General features: G+C 50.0%; 3 non-coding genes across 3 annotated transcripts; all 3 read right to left on the bottom strand.

The window, feature by feature from the left end:
- Positions 1-551: 551 nt before the first annotated feature.
- On the bottom strand, positions 552-623 carry TRNAG-UCC (transfer RNA glycine (anticodon UCC)). Its single transcript has one exon. It is a non-coding gene; the product is annotated as a tRNA-Gly (tRNA).
- Positions 624-4,318: 3,695 nt separating this feature from the next.
- TRNAG-UCC (transfer RNA glycine (anticodon UCC)) lies at positions 4,319-4,390 on the bottom strand. Its single transcript has one exon. It is a non-coding gene; the product is annotated as a tRNA-Gly (tRNA).
- A 1,184-nt stretch (positions 4,391-5,574) lies between these two features.
- Positions 5,575-5,646, bottom strand: TRNAG-UCC (transfer RNA glycine (anticodon UCC)). The gene has a single exon. It is a non-coding gene; the product is annotated as a tRNA-Gly (tRNA).
- Positions 5,647-8,072: the final 2,426 nt, after the last annotated feature.

Here is an 8,072-nt window from a genome sequence, read left to right as displayed (position 1 = left end):
CTCTCTCTCTCGCAAATAGATACTTTACTTCCCAGGTGCAACAAAACAAGCCTTCTCGAGCTGGCAGATATGGGAAGGAAGGAAGGAAGGGCCAGTTTGGAAACTCAACTCAATTACCATAAATCCCCTGCTAAGGGTTATGGGAGGGAGGAATGAAGGAACTTTGCTTCAGGGAAAGGGCTGCTGCTGCTTCAGCATGTGAGGAGCGCAGCCACACGTTTCACCTTCTTTAGTATGTTGGTTTACAGGATGAGAGAGATCCTGAAACCTCACTCTAATAGGCTGAGGTGCTGTGCTCGGTGGCCTGCTGGGACCAAGGCCCGTCAGGGCAAGGCGAATAGGCCTTTGTCAGGCCTTCGTCAGGGCTTTGTCGGGGAGGGGCCAGGAGCCCTGCTCGCTTCAATCCCCTCACCGATAGACAGTTGCAGAAACTAGGATGCAAGAACCTTTCCTGGATGGGGTTTTGATTTTCACGAAAAGTGTGTCAGCTTTGCTTTCAGCATGAGTCTGATTTCCAAAAAATGCATTTTGAACAATTTAAAGATTTGATCTGCGTTGGCCGGGAATCGAACCCGGGTCAACTGCTTGGAAGGCAGCTATGCTCACCACTATACCACCAACGCCTGCCTGTCTGGGCTATCTGATGGAGCGGCCCTTAGAAATAAGAATAAGTCATTGGCTGGGAATGAAAAAAGCTTGCGTTTGACGCAGAAGCAGTTCGCATCATGAGGTCTTGCCGGTCAGCCCAACATTTCCCCGGGACCCCTTAAAAAAGGAGCTTGGTTTTAAGTTTGGTTTGATTGAACAGTACATTTTGTTGGCTGGGCTGGGACCCTCTCCTATTTAGCGCAAGAGTGGAACGAGGCAGCAAGTTCAAGGAATGACATTGCATCCAGGCACTTACAGCTCTTTGTGCCCTAATGCCATGACACAAAAACATAATTTGAAAAAAGTTAGCAGAGGATGGTTTCGATCCATCGACCTCTGGGTTATGGGCCCAGCACGCTTCCGCTGCGCCACTCTGCTGGTTGGAGAACAAGAGCTTTTCTGGGCTTTTACAGCCTACAAACCGACAACCCTAGACCCAGTTTCGAGTGAAGCGGGCAGTAGGCCTTACAAAGCCAAACAACCTGCAACCACGCACTCCCATCCCATGGCCTTTTGCAGACAGGCCTCATTTCTCTAGCTCACACCCTAACTGCCAACACCCCTTCCCCTTCTCTCTCTGTCTCTCTCTCTCTGTCTCTCTCTCTCATTCTCTCTCTCTCGCAAATAGATACTTTACTTCCCAGGTGCAACAAAACAAGCCTTCTCGAGCTGGCAGATATGGGAAGGAAGGAAGGAAGGGCCAGTTTGGAAACTCAACTCAATTACCATAAATCCCCTGCTAAGGGTTATGGGAGGGAGGAATGAAGGAACTTTGCTTCAGGGAAAGGGCTGCTGCTGCTTCAGCATGTGAGGAGCGCAGCCACACGTTTCACCTTCTTCAGTATGTTGGTTTACAGGATGAGAGAGATCCTGAAACCTCACTCTAATAGGCTGAGGTGCTGTGCTCGGTGGCCTGCTGGGACCAAGGCCCGTCAGGGCAAGGCGAATAGGCCTTTGTCAGGCCTTCGTCAGGGCTTTGTCGGGGAGGGGCCAGCAGCCCTGCTCGCTTCAATCCCCTCACCGATAGACAGTTGCAGAAACTAGGATGCAAGAACCTTTCCTGGATGGGGTTTTGATTTTCACGAAAAGTGTGTCAGCTTTGCTTTCAGCATGAGTCTGATTTCCAAAAAATGCATTTTGAACAATTTAAAGATTTGATCTGCGTTGGCCGGGAATAGAACCCGGGTCAACTGCTTGGAAGGCAGCTATGCTCACCACTATACCACCAACGCGTGCCTGTCTGGGCTATCTGATGGAGCGGCCCTTAGAAATAAGAATAAGTCATTGGCTGGGAATGAAAAAAGCTTGCGTTTGACGCAGAAGCAGTTCGCATCATGAGGTCTTGCCGGTCAGCCCAACATTTCCCCGGGACCCCTTAAAAAAGGAGCTTGGTTTTAAGTTTGGTTTGATTGAACAGTACATTTTGTTGGCTGGGCTGGGACCCTCTCCTATTTAGCGCAAGAGTGGAACGAGGCAGCAAGTTCAAGGAATGACATTGCATCCAGGCACTTACAGCTCTTTGTGCCCTAATGCCATGACACAAAAACATAATTTGAAAAAAGTTAGCAGAGGATGGTTTCGATCCATCGACCTCTGGGTTATGGGCCCAGCACGCTTCCGCTGCGCCACTCTGCTGGTTGGAGAACAAGAGCTTTTCTGGGCTTTTACAGCCTACAAACCGACAACCCTAGACCCAGTTTCGAGTGAAGCGGGCAGTAGGCCTTACAAAGCCAAACAACCTGCAACCACGCACTCCCATCCCATGGCCTTTTGCAGACAGGCCTCATTTCTCTAGCTCACACCCTAACTGCCAACACCCCTTCCCCTTCTCTCTCTGTCTCTCTCTCTCTGTCTCTCTCTCTCATTCTCTCTCTCTCGCAAATAGATACTTTACTTCCCAGGTGCAACAAAACAAGCCTTCTCGAGCTGGCAGATATGGGAAGGAAGGAAGGAAGGGCCAGTTTGGAAACTCAACTCAATTACCATAAATCCCCTGCTAAGGGTTATGGGAGGGAGGAATGAAGGAACTTTGCTTCAGGGAAAGGGCTGCTGCTGCTTCAGCATGTGAGGAGCGCAGCCACACGTTTCACCTTCTTCAGTATGTTGGTTTACAGGATGAGAGAGATCCTGAAACCTCACTCTAATAGGCTGAGGTGCTGTGCTCGGTGGCCTGCTGGGACCAAGGCCCGTCAGGGCAAGGCGAATAGGCCTTTGTCAGGCCTTCGTCAGGGCTTTGTCGGGGAGGGGCCAGGAGCCCTGCTCGCTTCAATCCCCTCACCGATAGACAGTTGCAGAAACTAGGATGCAAGAACCTTTCCTGGATGGGGTTTTGATTTTCACGAAAAGTGTGTCAGCTTTGCTTTCAGCATGAGTCTGATTTCCAAAAAATGCATTTTGAACAATTTAAAGATTTGATCTGCGTTGGCAGGGAATCGAACCCAGGTCAACTGCTTGGAAGGCAGCTATGCTCACCACTATACCACCAACGCCTGCCTGTCTGGGCTATCTGATGGAGCGGCCCTTAGAAATAAGAATAAGTCATTGGCTGGGAATGAAAAAAGCTTGCGTTTGACGCAGAAGCAGTTCGCATCATGAGGTCCTGCCGGTCAGCCCAACATTTCCCCGGGACCCCTTAAAAAAGGAGCTTGGTTTTAAGTTTGGTTTGATTGAACAGTACATTTTGTTGGCTGGGCTGGGACCCTCTCCTATTTAGCGCAAGAGTGGAACGAGGCAGCAAGTTCAAGGAATGACATTGCATCCAGGCACTTACAGCTCTTTGTGCCCTAATGCCATGACACAAAAACATAATTTGAAAAAAGTTAGCAGAGGATGGTTTCGATCCATCGACCTCTGGGTTATGGGCCCAGCACGCTTCCGCTGCGCCACTCTGCTGGTTGGAGAACAAGAGCTTTTCTGGGCTTTTACAGCCTACAAACCGACAACCCTAGACCCAGTTTCGAGTGAAGCGGGCAGTAGGCCTTACAAAGCCAAACAACCTGCAACCACGCACTCCCATCCCATGGCCTTTTGCAGACAGGCCTCATTTCTCTAGCTCACACCCTAACTGCCAACACCCCTTCCCCTTCTCTCTCTGTCTCTCTCTCTCTGTCTCTCTCTCTCATTCTCTCTCTCTCGCAAATAGATACTTTACTTCCCAGGTGCAACAAAACAAGCCTTCTCGAGCTGGCAGATATGGGAAGGAAGGAAGGGCCAGTTTGGAAACTCAACTCAATTACCATAAATCCCCTGCTAAGGGTTATGGGAGGGAGGAATGAAGGAACTTTGCTTCAGGGAAAGGGCTGCTGCTGCTTCAGCATGTGAGGAGCGCAGCCACACGTTTCACCTTCTTCAGTATGTTGGTTTACAGGATGAGAGAGATCCTGAAACCTCACTCTAATAGGCTGAGGTGCTGTGCTCGGTGGCCTGCTGGGACCAAGGCCCGTCAGGGCAAGGCGAATAGGCCTTTGTCAGGCCTTCGTCAGGGCTTTGTCGGGGAGGGGCCAGGAGCCCTGCTCGCTTCAATCCCCTCACCGATAGACAGTTGCAGAAACTAGGATGCAAGAACCTTTCCTGGATGGGGTTTTGATTTTCACGAAAAGTGTGTCAGCTTTGCTTTCAGCATGAGTCTGATTTCCAAAAAATGCATTTTGAACAATTTAAAGATTTGATCTGCGTTGGCCGGGAATCGAACCCGGGTCAACTGCTTGGAAGGCAGCTATGCTCACCACTATACCACCAACGCCTGCCTGTCTGGGCTATCTGATGGAGCGGCCCTTAGAAATAAGAATAAGTCATTGGCTGGGAATGAAAAAAGCTTGCGTTTGACGCAGAAGCAGTTCGCATCATGAGGTCTTGCCGGTCAGCCCAACATTTCCCCGGGACCCCTTAAAAAAGGAGCTTGGTTTTAAGTTTGGTTTGATTGAACAGTACATTTTGTTGGCTGGGCTGGGACCCTCTCCTATTTAGCGCAAGAGTGGAACGAGGCAGCAAGTTCAAGGAATGACATTGCATCCAGGCACTTACAGCTCTTTGTGCCCTAATGCCATGACACAAAAACATAATTTGAAAAAAGTTAGCAGAGGATGGTTTCGATCCATCGACCTCTGGGTTATGGGCCCAGCACACTTCCGCTGCGCCACTCTGCTGGTTGGAGAACAAGAGCTTTTCTGGGCTTTTACAGCCTACAAACCGACAACCCTAGACCCAGTTTCGAGTGAAGCGGGCAGTAGGCCTTACAAAGCCAAACAACCTGCAACCACGCACTCCCATCCCATGGCCTTTTGCAGACAGGCCTCATTTCTCTAGCTCACACCCTAACTGCCAACACCCCTTCCCCTTCTCTCTCTGTCTCTCTCTCTCTGTCTCTCTCTCTCATTCTCTCTCTCTCGCAAATAGATACTTTACTTCCCAGGTGCAACAAAACAAGCCTTCTCGAGCTGGCAGATATGGGAAGGAAGGAAGGAAGGGCCAGTTTGGAAACTCAACTCAATTACCATAAATCCCCTGCTAAGGGTTATGGGAGGGAGGAATGAAGGAACTTTGCTTCAGGGAAAGGGCTGCTGCTGCTTCAGCATGTGAGGAGCGCAGCCACACGTTTCACCTTCTTCAGTATGTTGGTTTACAGGATGAGAGAGATCCTGAAACCTCACTCTAATAGGCTGAGGTGCTGTGCTCGGTGGCCTGCTGGGACCAAGGCCCGTCAGGGCAAGGCGAATAGGCCTTTGTCAGGCCTTCGTCAGGGCTTTGTCGGGGAGGGGCCAGGAGCCCTGCTCGCTTCAATCCCCTCACCGATAGACAGTTGCAGAAACTAGGATGCAAGAACCTTTCCTGGATGGGGTTTTGATTTTCACGAAAAGTGTGTCAGCTTTGCTTTCAGCATGAGTCTGATTTCCAAAAATGCATTTTGAACAATTTAAAGATTTGATCTGCGTTGGCCGGGAATCGAACCCGGGTCAACTGCTTGGAAGGCAGCTATGCTCACCACTATACCACCAACGCCTGCCTGTCTGGGCTATCTGATGGAGCGGCCCTTAGAAATAAGAATAAGTCATTGGCTGGGAATGAAAAAAGCTTGCGTTTGACGCAGAAGCAGTTCGCATCATGAGGTCTTGCCGGTCAGCCCAACATTTCCCCGGGACCCCTTAAAAAAGGAGCTTGGTTTTAAGTTTGGTTTGATTGAACAGTACATTTTGTTGGCTGGGCTGGGACCCTCTCCTATTTAGCGCAAGAGTGGAACGAGGCAGCAAGTTCAAGGAATGACATTGCATCCAGGCACTTACAGCTCTTTGTGCCCTAATGCCATGACACAAAAACATAATTTGAAAAAAGTTAGCAGAGGATGGTTTCGATCCATCGACCTCTGGGTTATGGGCCCAGCACGCTTCCGCTGCGCCACTCTGCTGGTTGGAGAACAAGAGCTTTTCTGGGCTTTTACAGCCTACAAACCGACAACCCTAGACCCAGTTTCGAGTGAAGCGGGCAGTAGGCCTTACAAAGCCAAACAACCTGCAACCACGCACTCCCATCCCATGGCCTTTTGCAGACAGGCCTCATTTCTCTAGCTCACACCCTAACTGCCAACACCCCTTCCCCTTCTCTCTCTGTCTCTCTCTCTCTGTCTCTCTCTCGCAAATAGATACTTTACTTCCCAGGTGCAACAAAACAAGCCTTCTCGAGCTGGCAGATATGGGAAGGAAGGAAGGAAGGGCCAGTTTGGAAACTCAACTCAATTACCATAAATCCCCTGCTAAGGGTTATGGGAGGGAGGAATGAAGGAACTTTGCTTCAGGGAAAGGGCTGCTGCTGCTTCAGCATGTGAGGAGCGCAGCCACACGTTTCACCTTCTTCAGTATGTTGGTTTACAGGATGAGAGAGATCCTGAAACCTCACTCTAATAGGCTGAGGTGCTGTGCTCGGTGGCCTGCTGGGACCAAGGCCCGTCAGGGCAAGGCGAATAGGCCTTTGTCAGGCCTTCGTCAGGGCTTTGTCGGGGAGGGGCCAGGAGCCCTGCTCGCTTCAATCCCCTCACCGATAGACAGTTGCAGAAACTAGGATGCAAGAACCTTTCCTGGATGGGGTTTTGATTTTCACGAAAAGTGTGTCAGCTTTGCTTTCAGCATGAGTCTGATTTCCAAAAAATGCATTTTGAACAATTTAAAGATTTGATCTGCGTTGGCCGGGAATAGAACCCGGGTCAACTGCTTGGAAGGCAGCTATGCTCACCACTATACCACCAACGCCTGCCTGTCTAGGCTATCTGATGGAGCGGCCCTTAGAAATAAGAATAAGTCATTGGCTGGGAATGAAAAAAGCTTGCGTTTGACGCAGAAGCAGTTCGCATCATGAGGTCTTGCCGGTCAGCCCAACATTTCCCCGGGACCCCTTAAAAAAGGAGCTTGGTTTTAAGTTTGGTTTGATTGAACAGTACATTTTGTTGGCTGGGCTGGGACCCTCTCCTATTTAGCGCAAGAGTGGAACGAGGCAGCAAGTTCAAGGAATGACATTGCATCCAGGCACTTACAGCTCTTTGTGCCCTAATGCCATGACACAAAAACATAATTTGAAAAAAGTTAGCAGAGGATGGTTTCGATCCATCGACCTCTGGGTTATGGGCCCAGCACGCTTCCGCTGCGCCACTCTGCTGGTTGGAGAACAAGAGCTTTTCTGGGCTTTTACAGCCTACAAACCGACAACCCTAGACCCAGTTTCGAGTGAAGCGGGCAGTAGGCCTTACAAAGCCAAACAACCTGCAACCACGCACTCCCATCCCATGGCCTTTTGCAGACAGGCCTCATTTCTCTAGCTCACACCCTAACTGCCAACACCCCTTCCCCTTCTCTCTCTGTCTCTCTCTCTCTGTCTCTCTCTCTCATTCTCTCTCTCTCGCAAATAGATACTTTACTTCCCAGGTGCAACAAAACAAGCCTTCTCGAGCTGGCAGATATGGGAAGGAAGGAAGGAAGGGCCAGTTTGGAAACTCAACTCAATTACCATAAATCCCCTGCTAAGGGTTATGGGAGGGAGGAATGAAGGAACTTTGCTTCAGGGAAAGGGCTGCTGCTGCTTCAGCATGTGAGGAGCGCAGCCACACGTTTCACCTTCTTCAGTATGTTGGTTTACAGGATGAGAGAGATCCTGAAACCTCACTCTAATAGGCTGAGGTGCTGTGCTCGGTGGCCTGCTGGGACCAAGGCCCGTCAGGGCAAGGCGAATAGGCCTTTGTCAGGCCTTCGTCAGGGCTTTGTCGGGGAGGGGCCAGGAGCCCTGCTCGCTTCAATCCCCTCACCGATAGACAGTTGCAGAAACTAGGATGCAAGAACCTTTCCTGGATGGGGTTTTGATTTTCACGAAAAGTGTGTCAGCTTTGCTTTCAGCATGAGTCTGATTTCCAAAAAATGCATTTTGAACAATTTAAAGATTTGATC

The sequence above is a fragment of the Ambystoma mexicanum genome, chromosome 6q (genome assembly GCF_040938575.1).
Source record: "Ambystoma mexicanum isolate Mex_15411 chromosome 6q, UKY_AmexF1_1, whole genome shotgun sequence".
In the NCBI taxonomy this organism is placed as follows: domain Eukaryota; kingdom Metazoa; phylum Chordata; class Amphibia; order Caudata; family Ambystomatidae; genus Ambystoma; species Ambystoma mexicanum.
The sequence above is the reverse complement of the archived record's forward strand: the minus strand, read 5'-3'. Positions and strand labels throughout refer to the sequence as shown.